This window comes from Bombina bombina, chromosome 3 (assembly GCF_027579735.1).
Source record: "Bombina bombina isolate aBomBom1 chromosome 3, aBomBom1.pri, whole genome shotgun sequence".
In the NCBI taxonomy this organism is placed as follows: domain Eukaryota; kingdom Metazoa; phylum Chordata; class Amphibia; order Anura; family Bombinatoridae; genus Bombina; species Bombina bombina.
In genome coordinates, this window is record NC_069501.1 from 299,413,181 (window position 1) to 299,436,338 (window position 23,158).

Below are 23,158 nucleotides of genomic sequence, written 5' to 3' on the forward strand. Positions count from 1 at the left end.
ATATATAAATGCAAATGTGAGCTACAGCCGGCAAATGTTGATGCTATTGCATAGAGTTTAGCATTGGATTAAAGGAACATACAATACATTTCTTTCATGATGAAGAGTGGAAAAAAAAAATCCAATTTACTTCAAAAACAAATTGACTTTGTTCTCTTGGTATCCTTTGTTAAAAAGCAGATAGGAAGGTGTAGGAGGGTGCATGTGACTGGAGCAATATATGACAGTAGTTTTTATACATTTACAAGAACAGTAAGCGGCAGCAGTGTTTCCTATCATGCAATATTTCAAAAATGTGCACTACCGATCTAGATATCTCTTCAACAAAGAATATCACGAGAACAAACTGATTTTTTTTTATTTTATTTTTTGATGGTAAACTATTTTTTTATTATTTTTATTTTTTATTTTTTTTAAATGTATGTTTTTATTGAGGTTAAATAATATACAAGCAAGGGCAAGGTTACAATATAGTTACAATATAATCATAATACAGTATTTTGAGCTTAAGCAGCACAATGGTGAAAGATTTCCACAATATACGTCCTGTACATTATTGCTTAGAAATAAGATGAAAGACTCTAAAACATAAACACAGCTATATACTGCATAAATAATTAACCTATATGATCAGTTTCTAACCTCCTTTTTAATTGTATTTGTCTATGTCCCATGTTGATTGGCAGCCATGAATATTGAGAATATGAATAGTTGGGAATAGTAATATCTAGAACAAGGGACTAAGGGTAAATATAAAAAGATAGAAACAAAATTATAATGCACTGGGATTGACAATATATGATAACTAGATTTTTAAAAAGCTTGGCATACATATTATAAATTATCTAGTCCCTTAGGAACAATCTGAAATCATTATAATAGTTCAGGGGTATAGTTCTCCTGGGAATATGGGGGTAATTAAGTGGATCGCGATATTAGACCACAAATATCTGTCCTGTAAAAGACCATAGGGTGTCTATTTGTGGTTCATTGGGGTCTCTACTAACTGTATTATAGACTTTACTGTGACATATAGTAGCTGATGTAGTTAAATATGATTACAACGAATATTAGGCTATCAACTTCAGTCTTGGAGTACTGAGAAACAGGATCATAAAATAGGTTTTATTGGAACCACTTCATGTCTCTATGAGGGGATATCATACAAGTCAAGGGCACTCTTAAACATATAAAAATCTAAATGTAGTCTATTACACAAATACAACTATAACTAATACTGACATGGGAATATGTTCATATATTCTAAATAAGCACTTCTAGCAAAGCTTTTATACGTCAACATTCTCATAACAAGCTATAGGTGGACTTCTAGAGTATATATCGTCTCAATGAAAGAATAGAGAATACGTTATTGTTAACATTAGGATAGGTCATAGATCCCTTGAACATAGTAGACATAGTAGTCTGAATTAACTAGCGTTTAAATAAAACTCATGAGGACATGACTGAGCCTCTTAATGGATATCTGAAAGGAATGTGGGATACTTATGTGCCTCAAATCAGATAAGAGGTGGGAGATTATGTAGGTGTTAGATACTGAGAGGAAAGTTACTATATAGGTCTACAAAGTCTGCATATGTGTGTTAGTAGCATTAGAAAAACGTTTTGTATTTCCCTGAAGTTAGGTTATATATTGGTAATTGTAAGTACTGGCACTTATAAAGAGAATTCAAGTGGATGAACCAGGCAACATATGTTTCGCCATCATCTCGGCCACAGACGATGGAGAGGCAATCTAATATTATGCCAACCTAGTAGGAAGTGAATAGCTGCTGCTGGCTGTTATATCTCTATGAGGGTGTAAAGACAGTTTAAAATGAGTAATACACATAAGTAACATATAGCAAAAGTAAAAGACCAAAAATTGTGTGAACCTGACAGATCTGCAGGCGTTCCCTGTCCCATAAAGTAAGTGAAATAGCATACTGTCCCATGGTAATGTCAGGCTCTGTAGAAATTGGGCTTGAGGCATTAGGAAAAGAGGCATCAAAAGTTCCCCAGAGTAAACTAGGAGCCTTAGGCCTTTGTGGAACAGACTCCCGGGTACACTGTCATTAGTGCAATCCGTTTCAACCCTAGTCTCTCGATCAGTAGCTAGAGATCCGGCTCTAAATCTTGTAGTCTCGGGGGAAATCCACTTTAATACTGTGCAACTGTCGGGCCAGGCTATGGCTGTCGGAATAGCTCGGACTGATTGCACGTTGTTTAGCTTTCTTTCATCCCGGTTCAGTAGAGGTTCACCTTCCGGCTGCTGGGATAATGTCTCTCCTGCTGCAGAGTGAAGATCAGCCAAGATGATGGGTACAGAATCCTACGGTATATCTCGCAGTAGGTTTCAGACATATTCACCCTCTATGGAGCTTATTGGTGGGTCAGTCATCTGAGATTTACTTAGTGCTGGGTTCGGCTGCTGGTTCCTCAAGTAGGAAAGGTAGTCTCCTGTGGACTTGAGGTCTACCCGAGCTGCTGGCACACAGATGCTTCCCCACTCCTGGATGAACAGGTCTGTCAAATGCTGGAGATGACTGCAGAACAATAAGTCTAGAGTTTCCACAAGTGTTGTATCCTGCATTTTATGGATATATTGGTTTGTAGGTTCTCCTTTGCCGACTGCGATCACAACAGATACTCTTTACACTTATTAGCTTAAAAGAGATTGCCCAGCTCTTCAAGGATGTGAGTTGTAGATGTTGTGGTGCTTCTATAGGGTAGTTAGACCAGTGAGGATCGGGTAGCCAAATTGAGCTCTCACGCTAGACTCCACATGGGTAGGGAAATGGCTTTTCACGAGGGCTCTAGTCAGGTTTTCCCGTCGGGTATAACTTTCTGAAATATTAATCTAATAGGTTTCCAAGGCTATTAGACTCTTAATACTAGTTAAACCCAGGAGCCTGAACGGCCGCCAAGCTTGATTTTGTAGAAATTGTTGCCAGAGGTACTGAGATGTGCGACCATTCAGTTCAGGTGCTGGCTCCGCTGTAAATTTTATAATAGAAGTAAATTGAAAACTTTTTTTTTAAATTGCATTCTCTGTCGGATTCACAAAAGAAAAAAAAATTGGTTTACTGTCCTTTTAAAGGGACAGTAACAAACAAATGCTACACTTTTTACCACTTTCTCCTGCAGGGCTTGTATACATTTATTTTGTTCTGCTTTCCTTTGTATTTTACATTTTCCTCCTTCCCTATCGATGTTCTCTGTTACTGTTCAGCAAACCAACCCTTACCCAACAAAGGGCCCATTGAGCTGCAATTGTAATAAAATTAAAAAAAACTGCTGTTGGAAGTCATTGAGCTTACAGACAGTTTACAATGGAGCGTTTCCATCATTACTGGACTCCGGCTGCTGAAACAGAATTACGCGACCCATAGGAAATAATAGAAGCTGAAAAGGGAGCTTAAAAGCTCAAACAGTTAAAACACTGTTGCAAGCTGTCAATAAGGTCTCAAGGCACAAGCACACAAACATTCACTTTCAGTTAAAAACATATTCTAGAGACATAACACAAACAGACCAAGATAAGTAGGACAATGGAAATCTGATGACTGACCTGGACTTATTGAGCAGATAGAAAATGATAAGTCACTGGATATGCAACTACAGCAGATAAAACATTGATGGCTGTCTAGTTTATGTTAAGGTTGATTATTATATAGGTAGTAGAGCAGAGAGAAGTTAGCCAGCAGACCAGAAGATGGTAAAGTTGATAAAGTCAGTGTGTGAGGTAACAAAATGAGATTTATATTAATTAATAAATCAATTTCTTTACATTTGGATTGAAAGTACATGAAGTAAAATTCTAAACAGCTGGTTCTTACTCCAGTGATAGGCAGGTATAGCTTTCTGTAACTATGGATGAAAAGTCAAAGGAAGAGGTGGAGATGTAAGAGACAGTAATGAAACAGACATGTACTTCTATGTTAAAATATTATGTAAAGTGCATATTGCATACAGGGCATGTAAATGTATTAGATGGTACCTAAATGACTGATTGTGTGTTTGCATGAAAGGAACAGAATTAACATTACCATTGCCATATTACTTGTGCATATCACAGTATGCAGGAAAGATGCAAAACAAAGAGCTGTAGTGTGAGATACCTAAACCAGTCTTTGTAAAAGACAATTATGCATAGTCAGTAGTATCTTGTCCCAGGGCATTTTAATACTCCAGGTGTCCAGTTAACAGTAAAGTAACTGGGGTTAACTGGAGAAAATAAATATGCACAAAGAGCAACAGTCACTAAAATAAAGCTAAATACTAGTGACCAGGTGGCAGTTATGTGAGCGTAATAAAAGGTTCCTTTATGTAAAAAAAGATAAAGTGAATGTAGTTGCAGACCTCAGCGTATACAAATGTTCTGAACTAGATGTGGTACAATATGTTTGTCCCACTACAACACTGTCTTATGAAGATATTACCATTCACCCTTGGCATTTACCTCCTGTACTCTTCAATCCCACAGCCCAGCCAAGAGATTGTGGGACTTGCCACTGGAATGAAAATTCTCTTTTTTCTCTTTGTAAATAATATGCGTGGTAAGAGCTCTCTGGTTTTAGGGTCTGCCATGGATATTCTCATGAAAGGAAGATAGCTGACTAAACCTTGCAGAGAGAGAGAGAGAGAGATTTAACATGTCCATTCAGAAAGAAAATCCAATTTTAGCAAAACATTCATATTTGTTTAAATGAACTTGATTCTCCTTCGCCACAAACTGAAGAAAAAAAGAAACTGGAACAGGAAAAGGAGAATTTCACTGAAAACATTTGAATAGTGTTTATCTTCTTTAAGAGGATGCCTCAGTAATAATGTACTGGGGAGAAAACTCCATTACAGCCACATTACCTACTGCTCCACCATCCACCATTTTGAATATTTTAAGTTTGGTAACATGCTCCCTTGCTCCCTGTTTTGTGCAGTCTTTTTTATGCAGGCATTAGCTAAATAATTAGAATAAGCTTGTACTGTTCATTGATTGAGAGGGCAGAATTAATTATCTGTATGAATGAGCTAGTAGTATAAAATAAATACTTTTTCCCTTTGTATAAGTAGTGTAAGAATGCTGCTCCTACACATTTCCCTTTGACTCATATCTTCCAGAGAAAGTGCACAAAAAGATATTGTGCATTTTTATTTCATTACACATCAATGAAGTTAGCACATCAGCTCATAGCATAAAAAAGTAAAAATAAAATGGTTGTGGACTAAACATATCTAATAAGATCTGTTCAAACAACAGCAGACATACATATATGTTATGTACAATATAGCTACTGAGTTTTCCATTCTGTGAAAAAAAATTGGTGAGAAGCATGTACCTGTAAACACAGTGGGCTCCATGTACGAAGCAGCGAAAGCTGCTCTGGAGCCCTTGCGGGATAGGTTTGCATATGCTTCCCCTAATGTAAGAAGCAGCGGTTATTAGACTGCTGCTTCTTACAGCTTACGCCACCTCTGAAGTGGCGAAGGAAAATCACAGAGAGCTTGCTCACTCTCGGTAATTGACAGCCCCTTCAGTCGCACGATTGGTCGCGTGAATGAAGGGGCGGGCATTACACACTCCGATGAGAGTGTAATGATACATACGGGCAAGCGGATCAACAGATCCACTGCCCGTGTGTAGCGAAGGCGGGCGGACAGCCTCGCGAGTTGAGAAGCTGTCCGTCCGCTGCTTAGTACATGGAGCCCAGTGAGCCCTAGTTACAGAATGATTATACTGCATAACAACATGGCAAGTAATAGTAACACACTTTTGCCTAGATTGCAAGTGGAGTGCAAAATTATCGCACTCTCGCAAATGGGCAAATTTAATTTTGTGTTTTATGGAGCGCAATAAATTACTAGCCATTACAAGTGGCTGGTTATTGATACCACAAGCTATTAGCGCTCTGAAAATTAACCAGAGATTCATTTTCTAAAAGTGCCCCAAATGCCCTTGAAATAGAGGGCATTATAGTCTTTTATTAAAAATAAGTAGCATTTTTTTTTAATAAAGAAGAACTGCATTAGGCAGTTTTGGGGATTTAAAGCTGGTGGGAGGGGGGGTGTTAGAAAAAAAACGGCACTGAAAAGTGCTTTTACTTTACGGTCTATAGAAAAAGTGTGTTCCCATAGACCGCAATGTAAATATACATGTATATGCTTATATACATATATATTTATGTGTTAATATGTGTATATACACATACTAACACATAAATATATATGTATATATAGATATATATTTAAAAATCCTGGCCATCGCTGTGCTACTTACCCCCTTTTCTGCGTGAGGTTCTGATGCCACCTCTGACGGCATCAGAACGAAGCTTACATAGAACCTACATGATTGCATCAGCCAATAGGATTTTTTCTACCTTAATTCCGATTGGTTTATAGAATTCTATCTTGGATAACGACACTTAAAGGTACCGTCATTTAGTAAGAAGACTCCGGATGAAGAGAATGCTCCGCGTCGGAGCTCCGGATGGATGAAGATAGAAGATGCCGTCTGGATGAATACTTCTGCCCGTCTGGAGGACCTCTTCTTCCCGGCTTGGATGAAGACTTCTGCCCGTCTGGAGGACCACTTCTGCCCAGCTTCGTTGAGGACTTCGGCCCGGTTGGGTGAAGACGTCTCAAGGTAGGGTGATCTTCAAGGGGTAAGTTTTAGGTTTTATTAAGGGGAGATTGGGGGGGTTTTAGAGTAGGGTTGGGTGTGTGGGTGGTGGGTTTCAATGTTGGGGGGGTATTGTATTTTTTTTTACAGGTTAAAGAGCTGCTTACTTTGGGGTAATGCCCCGCAAAAAGCCCTTTTAAGGGCTATTTGTAATTTAGTATAGGGTAGGGATTTTAATTATTTTGGGGGGCTTTTTTATTTTATTAGGGGGATTAGATTAGGTGTAATTAGTTTAAAAAACTTGTAATTATTTTATTATTTTCTGTAATTTAGTGGGGGGGGGGGGGTTCCGTACTTTATTTTATTGTAATTAATTGTAGTTAATTTAGGGAATTAATTTAATTATAGTGTAGTGTTAGGTGTAATTGTAACTTAGGTTAGGTTTTATTTTACAGGTAAATTTGTACTTATTTTAGCTAGGTAGCTATTAAATAGTTAATAACTATTTAATAACTATTGTACCTAGTTAAAATAAATACAAAGTTGCCTGTAAAATAAAAATAAACCCTAAGCTAGCTACAATGTAACTATTAGTTATATTGTAGCTAGTTTAGGGTTTATTTTATAGGTAAGTATTTAGTTTTAAATAGGAATAATTTAGTTAATTATAGTAATTTTATTTAGATTTATTTAAATTATATTTAAGTTAGAGGGTGCTAGGGTTAGACTTAGGTTTAGGGGTTAATAACTTTATTATAGTGGCGGCGACGTTGGGGGCGGCAGATTATGGGTTAATAAATGTTGTTAGGTTGCGGCGACATTGGGGGCGGCAGATTAGGGGTTAATAAATATAATGTAGGTGTCGCTGATGTTGGGGGCAGCAGATTAGGGGTTCATAAGTATAATGTAGGTGGCGGCGGTGTCCGGAGCGGCAGATTAGGGGTTAATAATATAATGCAGGTGTCAGCGATGTTGGGGACGGCAGATTAGGGGTTAATAAGTGTAAGATTAGGGGTGTTTAGACTCAGGGTTCATGTTAGGGTGTTAGGTGTAGACATAAAATGTATTTCCCCATAGGAATCAATGGGGCTGCGTTAGGAGCTGAACGCTGCTTTTTTGCAGGTGTTAGATTTTTTTCCAGCCGGTTCTCCCCCATTGATACCTATGGGGAAATCGTGCATGAGCACATTTAGCTAGCTCACTGCTACCGTAAGCAGCGCTGGTATTACAGTGAGATGTAGAGCTAAATTTTGCTCTACGCTCACTTTTCTGCGACTAACGCCGGGTTTAAAAAAACCTGTAATACCAGCGTTGTCTGTAGGTGAGCGGTGAGTGAAAACGGTTTGTTAGCACCACACAGCCTTACCGACAAAACTCGTAATCTACCCGTAAGTTTTTTCAACACTGCTTTTAACTTTTTTTCTTAATTAGGGAAAAATAGGAAAACATTTAAGAAAAGACCACAACAATGTTTTAGGGTTATTAAGCAGATTGTATTTATAGTAGAAAAAGCATTGGATGTTCTTTTCACTACAATAAAAATGTTTTGTTTTATGAATGTTTCGGCTAGATTACGAGTCTTGCGTTATGAGCTGTGCGGTGCTAACGTGCAGTTTTTTCTCACTGCTCACTTACCTGCAGTGCTTAAATCAGCAGTGAGCTGGTTATACCTGCTCGTGCACAATTTCCCCATAGACATCAATGGGGAGAGCCGGCTGAGAAAAGTCTAACACCTGCCAAAAAGCAGCGTAAAGCTCCGTAATGCAGCCCATTGATTCCTATGGGGCAACACATTTATGTTTACACCTAACACCTTAACATGAACCCGAGTCTGAACACCCCTAATCTTACACTTATTAACCCCTAATCTGCCGCCCTGACATCGCCGCAACCTACCTACACTTATTAACCCCTAATCTGCTGCCCCCAACGTCGCCGCCACTATTCTAAATTTATTAACCCCTAAATCTAAGTCTAACCCTAACACCCCCTAACTTAAATATAATTTAAATAAATCTAAATAAAATTCCTATCATTAACTAAATTATTCCTATTTAAAACTAAATACTTACCTATAAAATAAACCCTAAGCTAGCTACAATATAACTAATAGTTTGTTTTTATTTTAACTAGGTAGAATAGTTACTAAATAGTTATTAACTAATTAATAAGTACCTAGCTAAAACAAATACAAATGTACCTGTAAAATAAAACCTAACCTAAGTTACACTAACACCTAACACTACACTACAATTAAATAAATTCCCTAAATTAAATACAATTAAATAAATTAAATACAATTAGATAAATTAAAAAAAACACTAAATCTCAGAAAATAAAAAACAAATTACAAGATATTTAAACTAATTACACCTAATCTAAGAGCCCTATAAAAATAAAAAAGCCCCCCCCAAAATAAAAAAAAACCTTGCCTAAACTAAACTATCAATAAACCTTAAAAGGGCCCTTTGCGGGGCATTGCCCCAAAGAAATCAGCTCTTTTACCTGTAAAAAAAATACAAACAATCCCCCAACAGTAAAACCCACCACCCACACAACCAACCCCCCAAATAAAATCCTAACTAAAAAAACCTAAGATCACCATTTTCCTGAAAAGGGCATTTGGATGGGCATTGCCCTTAAAAGGGCATTTAGCTCTATTGCTGCCCAAAGCCCTAACCTAAAAATAAAACCCACCCAATACATCCTTAAAAAAGTCCTAACACTAACCCCCGAAGATTCACTTACCAGGAGAAGTCTTCATCCAAGCGGCAAGATGTCCTCAACGAAGCCGGCAGAAGTTAATGCACAAAATAAATAAAATTGGAGTAAACACTAGGGGCCGAATTGTCAAGCTCCGAATGGAGCTTGATGCCCCTCTTTCCGCGCCTTCAGGCTCGTCGGAAAACAGCAGTTATGTCTTAAGACCGCTGCACCATAACTAGTCCGCTGCCTCTGAGGCTGCGGTCTGCAAACCGCCCGATCCTATATGATCGGGCTGATTGACACCCCCTGCTAGCGGCAGGGTGGCATTGCACAAGCAGGTCTGGTGAACTGCTTGTGCAATGTTAAATGCCGATCATGTCTGACATTGATAAATTGGCCCCTAGATGTGAACCAGACTGATGAAGAGAGAGGATTTTCTTTTGGGGGTATATATAGCAACTGAGACCTCAAGTATTGGGGGGGCGTGGGTTTGGGAAGGTTTTGTTTTGGGGTTTCATATACCAGAAACCTTTGGATGTTAGTAGGGGGTGGGGGTTCTGCTTGGGGTTGTGTTGTGTAGTGAGGATTCTTGGGTGTTAAAAGGCTTACATTGTGGTCACTTGGATGTTTAGTGCAACTAGCCTTGATTTCCAACAACAAAGATAGCAAATTTTCACAATGGATTTTGACAACTTCCTTTGAGTGGATATAAGAGCAGCTATAGGATATGTGTACATAATTCCTAGAAAAAGCCGCCAATACACAAACAAATGTACCTCAGAACTTAACATGTAACCCACGTGATATGCCATTACGTGCCAGTGATGTCAGGGGAATTCATACCACTCTATGGGGCCTATCTATCAAGCTCTAAATGGAGCTTGAGGGCCCGTGTTTCTGGCAAGCCTGCAGGCTCACCAGAAACACCAGTTAGGAAGGTCTAAAGACCGCTGCTCCATAACCCTGTCCGCCTGCTCTGAGCAGGCAGACAGACATCGCCACAATTCAACCCGATCGAGTACGATCGGGTTGATTGACACCCCCCTGCTGGCGGCCGATTGGCCACGAATCTGCAGGGGGCAGCGTTGCACCAGCAGCTCACAAGAGCTGCTGGTGCAATGCTTAAAACGGAGAGCATATTGCTCTCCGCATTCAGCGAGGTCTGTCTACCTGATTCGCACTATCGGATCAGGTCCGACAGACCTTTGATAAATAGGCCTCTATATCTGCTTCTATCTGTGGTATGGTGGTATGTGAACTGTGTATGTTTGTGTGTGTATATGCGTGTGTATATGTGTTTGCATGTGTATGTGTGTGTGCATGTGTGTGTGTTTGTTTATGTGTGTGTGTTTGTGTGTTTATATGTGTTTGTGTGTGTGTTTGTGTGTTTATATGCGTGTGTATATGTGTTTGCATGTGTGTGTGTATGTGTATGTGTGTGTGTGTGTGTGTGTTTGCGTGTGTGTGTGTTTGTTTATGTGTGTGTGTTTGTGTGTGTGTTTGCATGTGTGTGTATATGTGTGTGTGGGTGTATATGTGTTTGTGTGTATATGTGTGTGTGGGTGTAAATTCAAAACAAACAACAGTAGTCTTTATTTATTCCACTACTGCAGCAACACTATACAAACTGAGATACATAAATACATGTTAGAATTATTTGCTATATCACATGTGTTCCTTTTCATGTATCTTTATACCTTTACTGTATTTTTTCCTCACAAACAATAGCTTTGCTACTGGGTATGTGTCTGATTACTACAATAGATGAGAAGACATTTTAAAATAAGCATAGCTCTAATTATAGCAATGCAGTACATAAGCCTAATCACCAATCTGAGAATCTACTGTTGATTTGCTATTGTTGAAAGTCGCCAAAATCATGTGGCTGAAAGACTTGCTTTGTGTCAAATATACAAGCAAATATTGTGTTATAAGGTAAAGTGGGAATCATATTTAATTTATCAAATACATGCAGCAATCAGCATGTTCTAGCTTCATAAGGCGTTTCTAGGTCATTAAAAAAAATGTTTTTGGCAAAAGTTGGTGTCTATAGCAAATCTTTACACAAGCATTTCCAAGCATCTTGCATGGATTTTGTGGGGTTTTCAAATGCACGGCCTTTCCAATTTTATAAACAATGTCTACACAGATTTTATTTCAATTTTAACATTTTTGTGCCCGCTCAATTTCCAGATTGAATTAAAAGTTTATATTATTGCTGAAGTCACACATTTAAATGATTAAGCTTATATAAAACTTAATAATTGTCATTAGAATGCTAATTACTGATGTTATGGAAACATTTACGCCTAGATCACGAGTTTTGTTGGTAAGGCTGTGCGGTGCTAACGAGCCTTTTTTTCTTACCGCTCCCTTAAGCCAACGCTGGTATTATGAGTTTTCTGCAAGCCGGCGTTAGCCTCAGAAAAGGGAGCGTTGAGCAAAATTTAGCTCCACATCTCACCTCGATACCAGCGTTGCTTATGGTAGTCGTAAGCAGTCAAAACGTGCTTGTGCACGATTTCCCCATAGAAAACAATGGGGCTGAGCTGGGTGAAAAAAACCCAAGCAAACCAATGCAAAAAAGCAGCGTTCAGCTCCTAACGCAGCCCCATTGTTCCCTATGGGAAAATAAAAGTTATGTCTGCACCTAACACCCTAACATGAACCCCGAGCCTAAACACCCCTAATCTTACACTTATTAACCCCTAATCTGCCGCCCCTGACATCGCCGACACCCGCATTATATTATTAACCCCTAATCTGCCGCTCCGGACTCCGCCGCCACCTACATTATACTATTGAACCCCTAATCTGCTGCCCCAACATCGACGAACCCTACATTATATTTATTAACCCCTACTCTGCCCCCCCAACGTCGCCGCAACTATATTACATTAATTAACCCCTAACCTGCCGCCGCCAACGTCGCCGCCACTATAATAAAGTTATTAACCCCTAAACCTAACCCTAACACCCCCCTAATTTAAATATAATTTAAATAAATCTAAATAAAATAACTACAATTAAATAAATTATTCCTATTTAAAACTAAATACTTACCGATAAAATAAACCATAAGATAGCTACAATATAACTAATAGTTACATTGTATCTAGCTTATGATTTATTTTTATTTTACAGGCAACTTTGTATTTATTTTAACTAGGTACAATAGTTATTAAATAGTTATTAACTATTTAATAACTACCTAGCTAAAATAAGTACAAAATTACCTGTAAAATAAATCCTAACCTAAGTTACAATTACACCTAACACTACTCTATAAATAAATAAATAAACTAAATTAAACTAATTACAATTAAATGAAATAAACTAAATTACGAAAAAAAACCACTAAATTACAGAAAATAAAAAAAGAATTACAAGAATTTTAAACTAATTACACCTAATTTAATCCCCCTAATAAAATAAAAAAGCCCCCCAAAATAATAAAATTACCTACCCTATACTAAATTACAAATAGCCCTTAAAAGGGCCTTTTGTGGGGCATTGCCCCAAAGTAATCAGCTCTTTTACCTGTAAAAAAAAAATACAATACCCCCCCAACATTACAACCCACCACCCACATACCCCTACTCTATAATACCCACCCAATCCCCCCTTAAAAAAACCTAACACTAACCCCCTGAAGATCACCCTACCTTGAGCCGTCTTCACCCAGCCGGGCACAAGTGGTCCTCCATACGGCAGAAGTCTTCATCTGATCAGGGCAGAAGAGGTCCTCCAGATGGCAGAAGGCTTCATCCAGGCTGCATCTTCTATCTTCATCCTTCCGGCGCGGAGTGGGTCCATCTTCCATCCAGCCGACGCGGAGCATCCTTATCAATTGAAGTCCTAAAGAAGAATGAAGGTTCCTTTAAATGATATCATCCAAGATGGCGTCCCTCGAATTCCGATTGGCTGATAGGATTCTATCAACCAATCGGAATTAAGGTAGGAAAAATCCGATTGGCTGATGCTATCAGCCAATCGGATTGAAGTTCAATCCGATTGGCTGATCCAATCAGCTAATAGAATGTGAGGTCAATCCTATTTTTCCTACCTCCAATCCTATTTTTCAAGGGACGCCATCTTGGATGACATCATTTAAAGGAACCTTCATTCTTCTTTAGGACTTTGATTGAAGAGGATGCTCATCAAGCATGTGGGGTAGGGGTAATAATGGAGTTATCGACAGTTATAGAGAAGTTGGGGATGGATATTTTTGAAGAAGGGGGAAAATAAGGAGCTCAGTTTTGGAGAGATTTAGCTTAAAGTAGTGAGAGGACATCCAAGGACATCCAAGATCAGATATGAGAGACAGTTAGTGACACGGGTTTGTAAGGAAGAAGATAGGTCTGGTGCTGAGCGGTAGACTTGGGTGTCATTGGCATACAAATGGTATTGAAACCCATGGATTTTTATTAAGGAACCTAAAGATGATGTGTAGATTGAGAAGAGAAAGGGACCAAGGACAGAGCCTTGCAGTACCCCAACAGATAGTGGTAATGGGGGCAGAGAAAGCTGTGTCACAAATGCCTTAGGATTGGAGGGTGGTCAACAGTATCAAAGGCTGCAGACAGATCAAGGGGGATAAGCAGAGAGAAGTGGCCTTTTGATTTTGCTGTAAGTAGGTAGTTGGTAACCTTAACAATTGCTGTCTCAGTGGAGAGGTGGGGGCGAAATCCAGATTGCAGTGGGTCAAGGAGGGAGTTTAGTGTAAGGAAATGGGATAGACATACATATACTAGCTTTTTGAGAAGCTTTGAGACAAGAGGTAGTAGGGAAATAGGGTGGTAGTTGGATGGGGAGGTTGGGTTGGGAGAAGGGATTTTGAGGATAGGTGTGACCAGTGCGTGTTTAAGAGATGAGGGAAATATACCAGTGCTGAAGGAGTGGTTGAAGATGTGTGTGAGTATAGGGGTAAGGGTAGAAGAGAGGGCAGGTAGAGAGGTGAGAGGATAGTATAAGGGCAGAAACTTCATCCTCTGTAACAGGGGCAAAAGAGATAAATTTATGGCTATGTGGGTTTTGGATGATAGTGAGGTTTTGAGGGGGTTTGAGACCGGTAGCATGTTGAGAGCTGATTTCATTTCTATTGGAGTCTATTTTGTTATTGAAGAAGCTGGCAAAATCTTGAGCTGAGAGAGAAGTTGTAGTAGAAGGTGGGGTGGACGGAGAAGAGTATTGAACGTGGAGAACAGACATAAGACTGGCGAAGTAATGTTGCTTATATAGATTAAGGGCAGAATAGTTAACGTTCAAGATGAACTTGTAGTGAAGAATAAAAATACAGAAAGAAGGAGCACCAGCTATAGGCTAAAGTATCAGAATAACAGAATTATATTAAAATATTAAAATACATTTATTGCATTCACATAAACTAGGGTACCCTATGTACATATAACAATTCGATTGAAAACAATTAAAAAATAGTTGAAAACAATAGAGTATGTGCCCCTCAGGAGAGAGGGGAATACCAAAACATATAAACACAAAAAAATGTGTATTAAAAGTCCCAAATGATATAAAAAGTCTTAATGAGTGATGATATCCTTAACAAATGTCCTGTGTAACAGATCCGGTGCCCTTGTGAATCCAATTAATCCTTTGTGCATGATGGGGTATCCAAGAAATCAAAAATAAAAATCAAGATGGTTATCAAAAATATATATTGTAGTGAAGAATGTCAGCTGAACTCCGAGATTTTCTCCAGTGTCGCTCAGCAGTACGGGAACATCTGCGTAGGTACTGTGTCAGAGGAGTATGCCAGGGCTGAGTATATGATTTCCGAGCTATGGTAGGTGGGGCCAGATTGACTAGGACCGATGTAAGGGTGGAGTTATAGTGACAGATAGATTCATCAGGGCAGGAAACGAAGGGGATGGAAGAGAGGAGAGGTTGGAGAGAGCTAGCGAGCTGTTTCTGATCTAATGACTTGATGCTTCTGTGAAGTTTGGTCTGAGGGGTAGAAGGAGGGAGAATTGAAGGGAGGGATGTGATGTTACAAGTAAGGAGATGATGGTCCGAAAGAGGAAAAGGGGAGTTTGTGCTTTTTGAGATAGCTGAAAATCAGATCAAGGAAGTGACCATCTTTGTGAGTGGGATAGTCAGTCCATTGAGACAGGCCAAAAGAGGAATTGAGTTGCAGAAGTTGTTTTGCAGAGGAGGCAGTGAGGTTTTCAACAGGGAGGTTGAAGTTGCCAAGAATGAGGGCAGGGGTGTCTGAATAAGGTAGCCAGGCAGCAAAGTGATCTAGAAATAAAGTTGATGAGCCAGGGGGCGGTATATGACTGCAACACGTATAGAGAGGGGAGAGAATAAGCGAATCGTGTGTGTTTCGAATGAAGTCAATGTGTCAACCAACCCGATCGTATTCGATCGGGTTGATTTCTGTCCGGGGTCTCAGAGCAGGCGGACAAGTTATGGAGCAGCGGTCTTTAGCGAGCTTGATAATTATGCCCCAAAAGGTTGCAAAATGGAATATAAAGATATTGTATAAAAGGGTTATGCAAAAACTGTTTAAATTTAAGGTGAAACTAACAGAACTCTACAGCTCACTGGCTGACAAGGACAACTCCTACATAAAAAATATTGGTTTATTCAGCACATAAATATAATTTTTTCAAAAGCAAAGCACTGCAATACATTTTTATATAGAACATAAAACATTTTTGGGTAGCATGTCCTTTTAATTAATCCAGTAATTCTATGTGGTATTAAAATTCACAGTATTACATCATCTATGTAACAATAGACAAATTGTCTACCCTGCTGCCTACCACTGATCAACAACTCAACACATTTTTTTGTTTTTCTTTACTTATTATTAGAGAAATATGCCTATAAAGGGCTAGATTACAAGTGGAGTGCTAACTTTTCGCTCACAGAACAGTTTTAGTGGTTAAAAAACAGCACTGAAAAGTGCCTTTAGATAGCATTCTATGGGGAACTGTGTGTTCCCTGTAAATATATATGTATTTATACATTGGAGCCTATGGAAGCGATCTATATTGAGTGCAAAGCTTCCATGCAATGCCAAAGTGATTTGCGCGCGATGGAGTGCAACTATCATGCTTGTGAAAGCGCAATTTTGTGTTCCATGTTTGTTGATATCTGTTATACACACATCTGGTACTCATTTCATCAACAGGCAGTTCAATCACTATATTTAGATGTTAACCTCATTGCTTTCAACATTTGTGCTTTTAGTATGGAGTTTAACAAATGTATTGGATGAAAACAATCATAGTTTATCAGGCTATTTCTGTCAGTGCATTTCTTATGGAGCTATGTTGGATGTTTCTGGTTTCCCTTGTCTTTATATACAGATTTTTTATATCCTATATGTTTCCCCTCCGCTTTGCAACAGATCTAATTGGTCTTAGATTTTCTTTCATTTTCTGAATCAAATGGGCACTATTCTCAACCCCTTGTCAAATGAAGAAATAATAATAATATTAATAATAAAAAATAATAATATTATATATATATATATATATATATATATATATTTATATATATGTCATCAATAAATCTTCCATATAAGTACTCCCCTCTGCAAACTTGGGACTTGCTAAGATATTAAGATATTTGCCTGTTCCTATTCATGCATATATGCATAGCTAAGGGACACATGAAACACACAATGTATCAGTAAACTGTACAAAAAATATTCTCTGAATTGTCAAGCAGTTCTTATTCAGAATAAAATGTAACACTATATATTTAGCAAGTGACTCTCTATATTCCTTGTCCTCAAGCATAATGTTCTTTCTTCAATATAAAACACAAAAATGCATGCACTCCAAACTTCTATTCTTTCTCAAAGACTTTGTTTTTTTAGGGTGTAAAGCCAGGTCCCTTCTCAAACAGGCCCAGTACTGAAAGGAAAGACACTTTTCACTGCTTGTGAATACAGCTATATAAACTGGAAGCCTTTAGACTTATAAAATGCTGATATTTTGGGGAAATTTGTGATCATACTATTCTTTGATTATATTATCCAGCAAATCTTTTGACTCATAGATAAAATATTCTTGAATTTATTTCAGCATAATACATTTCTATTATAAGCTAATTATTAAGATGTCTTCCCACCTCCTTTTTATAAAGGATTAATACATTTCTGCTCCGTGGCAGGTTTCATAATAATGTCCTTATCTTGCAAACCACATAATAACTCGAATACAGTTTTCTTAGGGGTCAATTTATTAATGTGCGAGCCGACATAATACAATGTAGCATATCATGTCCCCTGCACATCGATAAATGCCGATAGCATACACTGTCAGCATTTATCATTGCACCAGCAGTTCTGGTGCAATGCCGTCCCCTGCAGATTTGCGGCCAATCGGCCACTAGCAGGGGGGTGTCAATCAACCCAATCGTATCCGATCGGGTTGATTTCTGTCCGCCGCCTCAGAGCAGGTGGACAGGTTATGGAGAAGCAGTCTTTAGACTGAAGGCTTGCCGGAAACACAGGGCATCAAGCTCCATACAGAGCTTGATAAATTGACCCCTTAGAATTAATTTTGTTCTCGTTGGTTTCCTTTTATTCATGTACATGTTTGTTCTCTAACAGAAAAATTGCATTAAAGGGACATTTTTTTACCCTTAAAGGGACAGTCTAGGCCAAAATAAACTTTCATGATTCAGATAGAGCATGTCATTTTAAACTATTTTCCAATTTACTTTTATCACCAATTTTGCTTTGTTCTCTTGGTATTCTTAGTTGAAAGCTTAACCTAGGAGGTTCATATGCTAATTTCTTAGACCTTGAAGCCCACCTCTTTCAGATTGCATTTTAACAGTTTTTCACCACTAGAGGGTGTTAGTTCACGTATTTCATATAGATAACACTGTGCTTTTGCACGAGAAGTTATCTGTGAGCAGGCACTGATTGGCTAGACTGCAAGTCTGTCAAAAGAACTGAAAAAAGGGGCAGTTTGCAGAGGCTTAAATACAAGATAATCACAGAGGTTAAAAGTATATTATTATAACTGTGTTAGTTATGCAAAACTGGGAAATGGGTAATAAAGGGATTATCTATCTTTTAAAACAATAACAATTCTGGTGTAGACTGTCCCTTTAATGTGTTCCAAAATGACTTGTAATACCTACTGCAGAATATTAAATGTTTATTTTTTTTTTAATCAACACCTAGGACATGCCTATAACAATGTGCTAAGCCTTTCAGTAAAGCAGACTTGCTACTGTTATCTATTGGCTAGATTACGAGTTTTGCGGTATGGGTGAAAAAGCAGCATTAAGGCTCATAACGCTGCTTTTTCACTAATGCTGGTATTACGAGTCTTGCAGGTTTAGCTGCACCGCACACTTTTTTGGCCGTAACGCAACGTAATTACCGCAGCTTTCAAAAAGTAATTTTTCAATGGGACTTCCATAGCGCCAGTATTACGAGTCTGCCTGGGAGGCCAAAAAGTGAGCGGTACAGCCTATACCACCAAGATCGATACGTAAACTGAAAGTCAGTAGTTATGAGTTTTACGCTACAAAGCTGTAACATAAAACTCATAACTAAAGTGCTAAAAAGTACACTAACACCCATAAACTACCTATTAACCCCTTAACCCGAGGCCCTCCCGCATCGCAAATACTAAAATAAAATGATTAACCCCTAATCTGCCGCTCCGGACATCGCCGCCACTATAATAAACATATTAACCCCTAAACCGCCGCACTCCTGCATCGCAAACACTAGTTAAATATTATTAACCCCTAATCTGCCATCCCTAACATCGCCGCCACCTACCTACATTTATTAACCCCTAATCTGCCGCCCCCAACGTCGCCGCCACTGTACTAAATTTATTAACCCCTAAACCTAAGTCTAACCCTAACCCTAACACTCACTAACTTAAATATAATTAAAATAAATCTAAATAAAACCTACTATCATTACCTAAATTTATTCTAAATTTATTAACCCCTAAATCTAAGTCTAACCCTAACACCCCCTAACTTAAATATAATTTAAATAAATCTAAATAAAATTCCTATCATTAACTAAATTATTCCTATTTAAAACTAAATACTTACCTGTAAAATAAACCCTAAGCTAGCTTCAATATAACTAATAGTTACATTGTAGCTAGTTTAGGGTTTATTTTTATTTTACAGGCAAGTTTGTATTTATTTTAACTAGGTAGAATAGTTACTAAATAGTTATTAACTATTTACTAACTACCTAGCTAAAATAAATACAAACTTACCTGTAAAATAAAACCTAACCTGTCTTACACTAACACCTAACCTTACACTAATTACCTAAATTAAATACAATTACCTAAATTACAAAAAAACCCCACTAAATTACACAAAATAAAAAAAGAAATGATCAGATATTTAAACTAATTACGCCTAATCTAATAGCCCTATCAAAATAAAAAAGCCCCCCCCCAAAATAAAAAAAACCCTAGCCTAAACTAAACTACCAATAGCATGGCATTGCCCCAAAGAAATCAGCTCTTTTACCTGTAAAAAAAAAAATACAAACACTCCCAACAGTAAAACCCACCACCCACACAACCAACCCCCCAAATAAAATCCTAACTAAAAAAACCTATGCTCCCATTGCCCTGAAAAGGGCATTTGGATGGGCATTGCCCTTAAAAGGGCATTTAGCTCTTTCTCAAGTGCCCAAACCCCTAATCTAAAAAGAAAACCCACCCAATAAACCCTTAAAAAAGCCTAACACTAACCACCGAAGATCCACTTACAGTTTTTGAAGACCCGACATCCATCCTCAAGAAGCGGCAGAAGTCCTCATTGAAGCCGGCAGAAGTCTTCATCCAAGCGGCCGAAGTCTTCATCCAAGCCCGCAGAAGTTTTCATCCAGACGGCATCTTCTATCTTCATCCATCCAGCGCGGAGTGGCTCCATCTTCAAGACATCCGGCGCATCCTCTTCAATCGAAGTCTTCTTGCAGAATGAAGGTTCCTTTAAGTGACATCATCTAAGATGGCGTCCCTTGAATTCCGATTGGTTAATATAATTCTATCAGCCAATCAGAATTAAAGGTGAAAAAATTGGATTAGAACAGCCAATAGAATGCGAGCTCAATCCTATTGGCTGATTGGATCAGCCAATAGGATTGAAGCTCAATCCTATTGGCTGATTGTATCAGCCAATAGGATTTTTTCACCTTTAATTCCGATTGGCTGATAGAATTCTATCAGCCAATCGGAATTCAAGGGACGCCATCTTGGATGACTTCACTTAAAGGAACCTTCATTCTGCAAGAAGACTTCGATTGAAGAGGAATGCTCCGTGCCGGATGTCTTGAAGATGGAGATGTTAATAACTATTTACTAACTATTCTACCTAGTTAAAATAAATACAAACTTGCCTTTAAAATAAAAATAAAACCTAAAATAGATACAATGTAACTATTAGTTATATTGTAGCTAGCTTAGGGTTTATTTTATAGGTAAGTATTTAGTTTTAACCTCTTAAGGACATATGACGGAATTTTTCCGTCATAAAACAATTGAGCAAAATGAAAGCTGTGTCCTTAAAGGGTTAAATAGGAATTATTTAGGTAATGATAGTAGGTTTTATTTAGATTTATTTTGATTATATTTAAGTTAGGGGGTGTTAGGGTTAGACTTAGGTTTAGGGGTTAATAAATGTAGTATAGTGGCAGCGACGTTGGGGGGGTGGTGGATTAGGGGTTAATAAATGTTGGTAGGTGGTGGCGATGTTAGGGGCAGCAGATTAGGGGTTAATAATATTTAACTAGTGTTTGTGATGCGGGAGTATGGAGGTTTAGGGGTTAATATGTTTATTATAATGGTGGCGACGTTGGGGGCAGCAAATTAGGGGCTAATAAGTGTAGGTAGGTTGCAGTGACATTGGGGGCAGGAGATTAGGGGTTAATAAATATAATGTAGGTGTCAGCAATGTTGGGGGCAGCAGATTAGGGGTTCATAAGTATAATGTAGGCGTTGGCGATGTCGGGAGTGGCAGATTAGGGGTTAATAGATATAATGTAGGTGTCGGCGATGTTGGGGGCGGCAGATTAGGGGTTAACAAGTGTAAGATTAGGGGTGTTTAGACTCGGGGTTCATGTTAGGTTGTTAGGTGTGAACATAAATTTAGTTTCCCCATAGGAATCAATGGGGCTGCGTTACGGAGCTTTACTCTGCTTTTTTGCAGGTGTTAGGCTTTTTTTCAGCCGGCTCTCTATAGGGAAATCGTGCACGAGCATGTAAAACCAGCTCACTGCAGCTTTCAGCAGTGCTGGTATTGGAGTGCGATATGGAGCTCAATTTTGCTCTACGCTCACTTCTTGCCTGATAACGCCGGGTTTTTGTAAACCTGTAATACCAGCGCTGTAGGGAAGTGAGCGGTGACAATAACATGCAAGTTAGCACCACACCCCTTATAACACAAAACTCGTAATCTAGCCATATGTTAGGTTTGCTAAGTATGGCTGTGGGATTGAATAAGCACAACCCCTGTTGGGAGATTAATTAGTGCTATTGTCTTCTCTTTATATAGCTTTTCTACAGAGAAATATTTTGTTACTCATAATTTCAATGTAGGTAGGGATACAACAGGGCAAAAATTGCTATTTTAAATAACAAATAAAGGTAAAGTAATTGTTTGTAATCAAATTAAATACACTACAGCAGGTGAAATCAACTATTAGAACACATAAAAGGGAGTACAATATCCTTTTAATAGAATTGCTTTTTGCAGGGGGATCATATTTGATGTTGCTTCTAGAATAGATTTTGTCACACAATTATTAGTTCTGCTGTTTCATCCAATAATGTATTTCCCTGTTCATGTATCCTGACAACTCAACAAATCAGCAAAATGTGTCTGAAGCTTGAATGCACATCTCTACCCAAAAGCATTAGAACAAAGAAAATGTTTATTTTTCAGCACAAGAGCATCCTTAAAAACAAAACACTGTAACACATAACCAGAAACAAACAAAAAAACTTGAAATACCTTTAAAACTGATTAATAAAAAAATGTGATGATATGCAGTGTTTTTGTATACAAATGCAAATGTTTTGGAATTAGGGCTTCTGTTTGCGTAGCTTTACACAAAAAAAAAATCAAATAAAGAATATGTGTAGTTATTTACATTCTGTTAATACTGAAACTATAAGGAAATGTAACCTTGGTATTTTTTTTATTTGCAGCTCAAACAAGAATCTTTTTGAAGAAAACCAGACGTAGGAGGAATGCAAACTGCTGAGATATTTTATATATTTATATAAAGACTATGTACAACATTTTATGATGTATACCTCCATATAGCGACACATTAACTTATTTGTACATTAATTGCTCAGAAACTGGTTTCTCAATAAAAATAATGAAATATAGCACAAATAAAGAAGCACTGGGTTTCTTTTAAAAATCTTGTGTTCTTGTATCTCAGATGGTTTCATAATTATTCTGCTTACTCCAGCTATTTGTTTTTTTAAAAATATATATTTTGTATTACTAGAGTTCAAATTTGATGATGAACAGAAAAAGGCTTATGTTACAAATTGTTCATTGAGGGAACGTCCTCTTTCGCTAATTTTCATCAATATATACAGCATGGAGCAGTTTTTGGGATAGATCGTATTTAAATTAAAAATACATCAATACATTAATTAATACATACATTACAGTCTGTGGAGATGTTGATTTTTCTAAGCAGTTGTTAAATATACAACTGAAATACAATCTAGTCATTTGGCTTTAGCCAGGCCTGGTCTTGTCATATTGATAATTTGTATGTTCTAGGAGCCTGCAAAGCCATTTGCCAATGAAAATTACTTAATGCAGCCTTTTCCAACC

At 38.0% G+C, this 23,158-nt stretch overlaps 1 protein-coding gene across 1 annotated transcript in view; it reads left to right on the forward strand.

Annotated features, from left to right (window-relative positions):
* SMPX (small muscle protein X-linked) overlaps nt 1–22,730 on the forward strand; it is a 200,537-nt gene extending 177,807 nt beyond the window's left edge. Inside the window, exon 5 of the mRNA XM_053706377.1 lies at nt 22,510–22,730. The gene's annotated coding sequence lies outside the window, so the exon portion shown is untranslated. The remainder of the gene's footprint in view (nt 1–22,509) is intronic.
* Nucleotides 22,731–23,158: the final 428 nt, after the last annotated feature.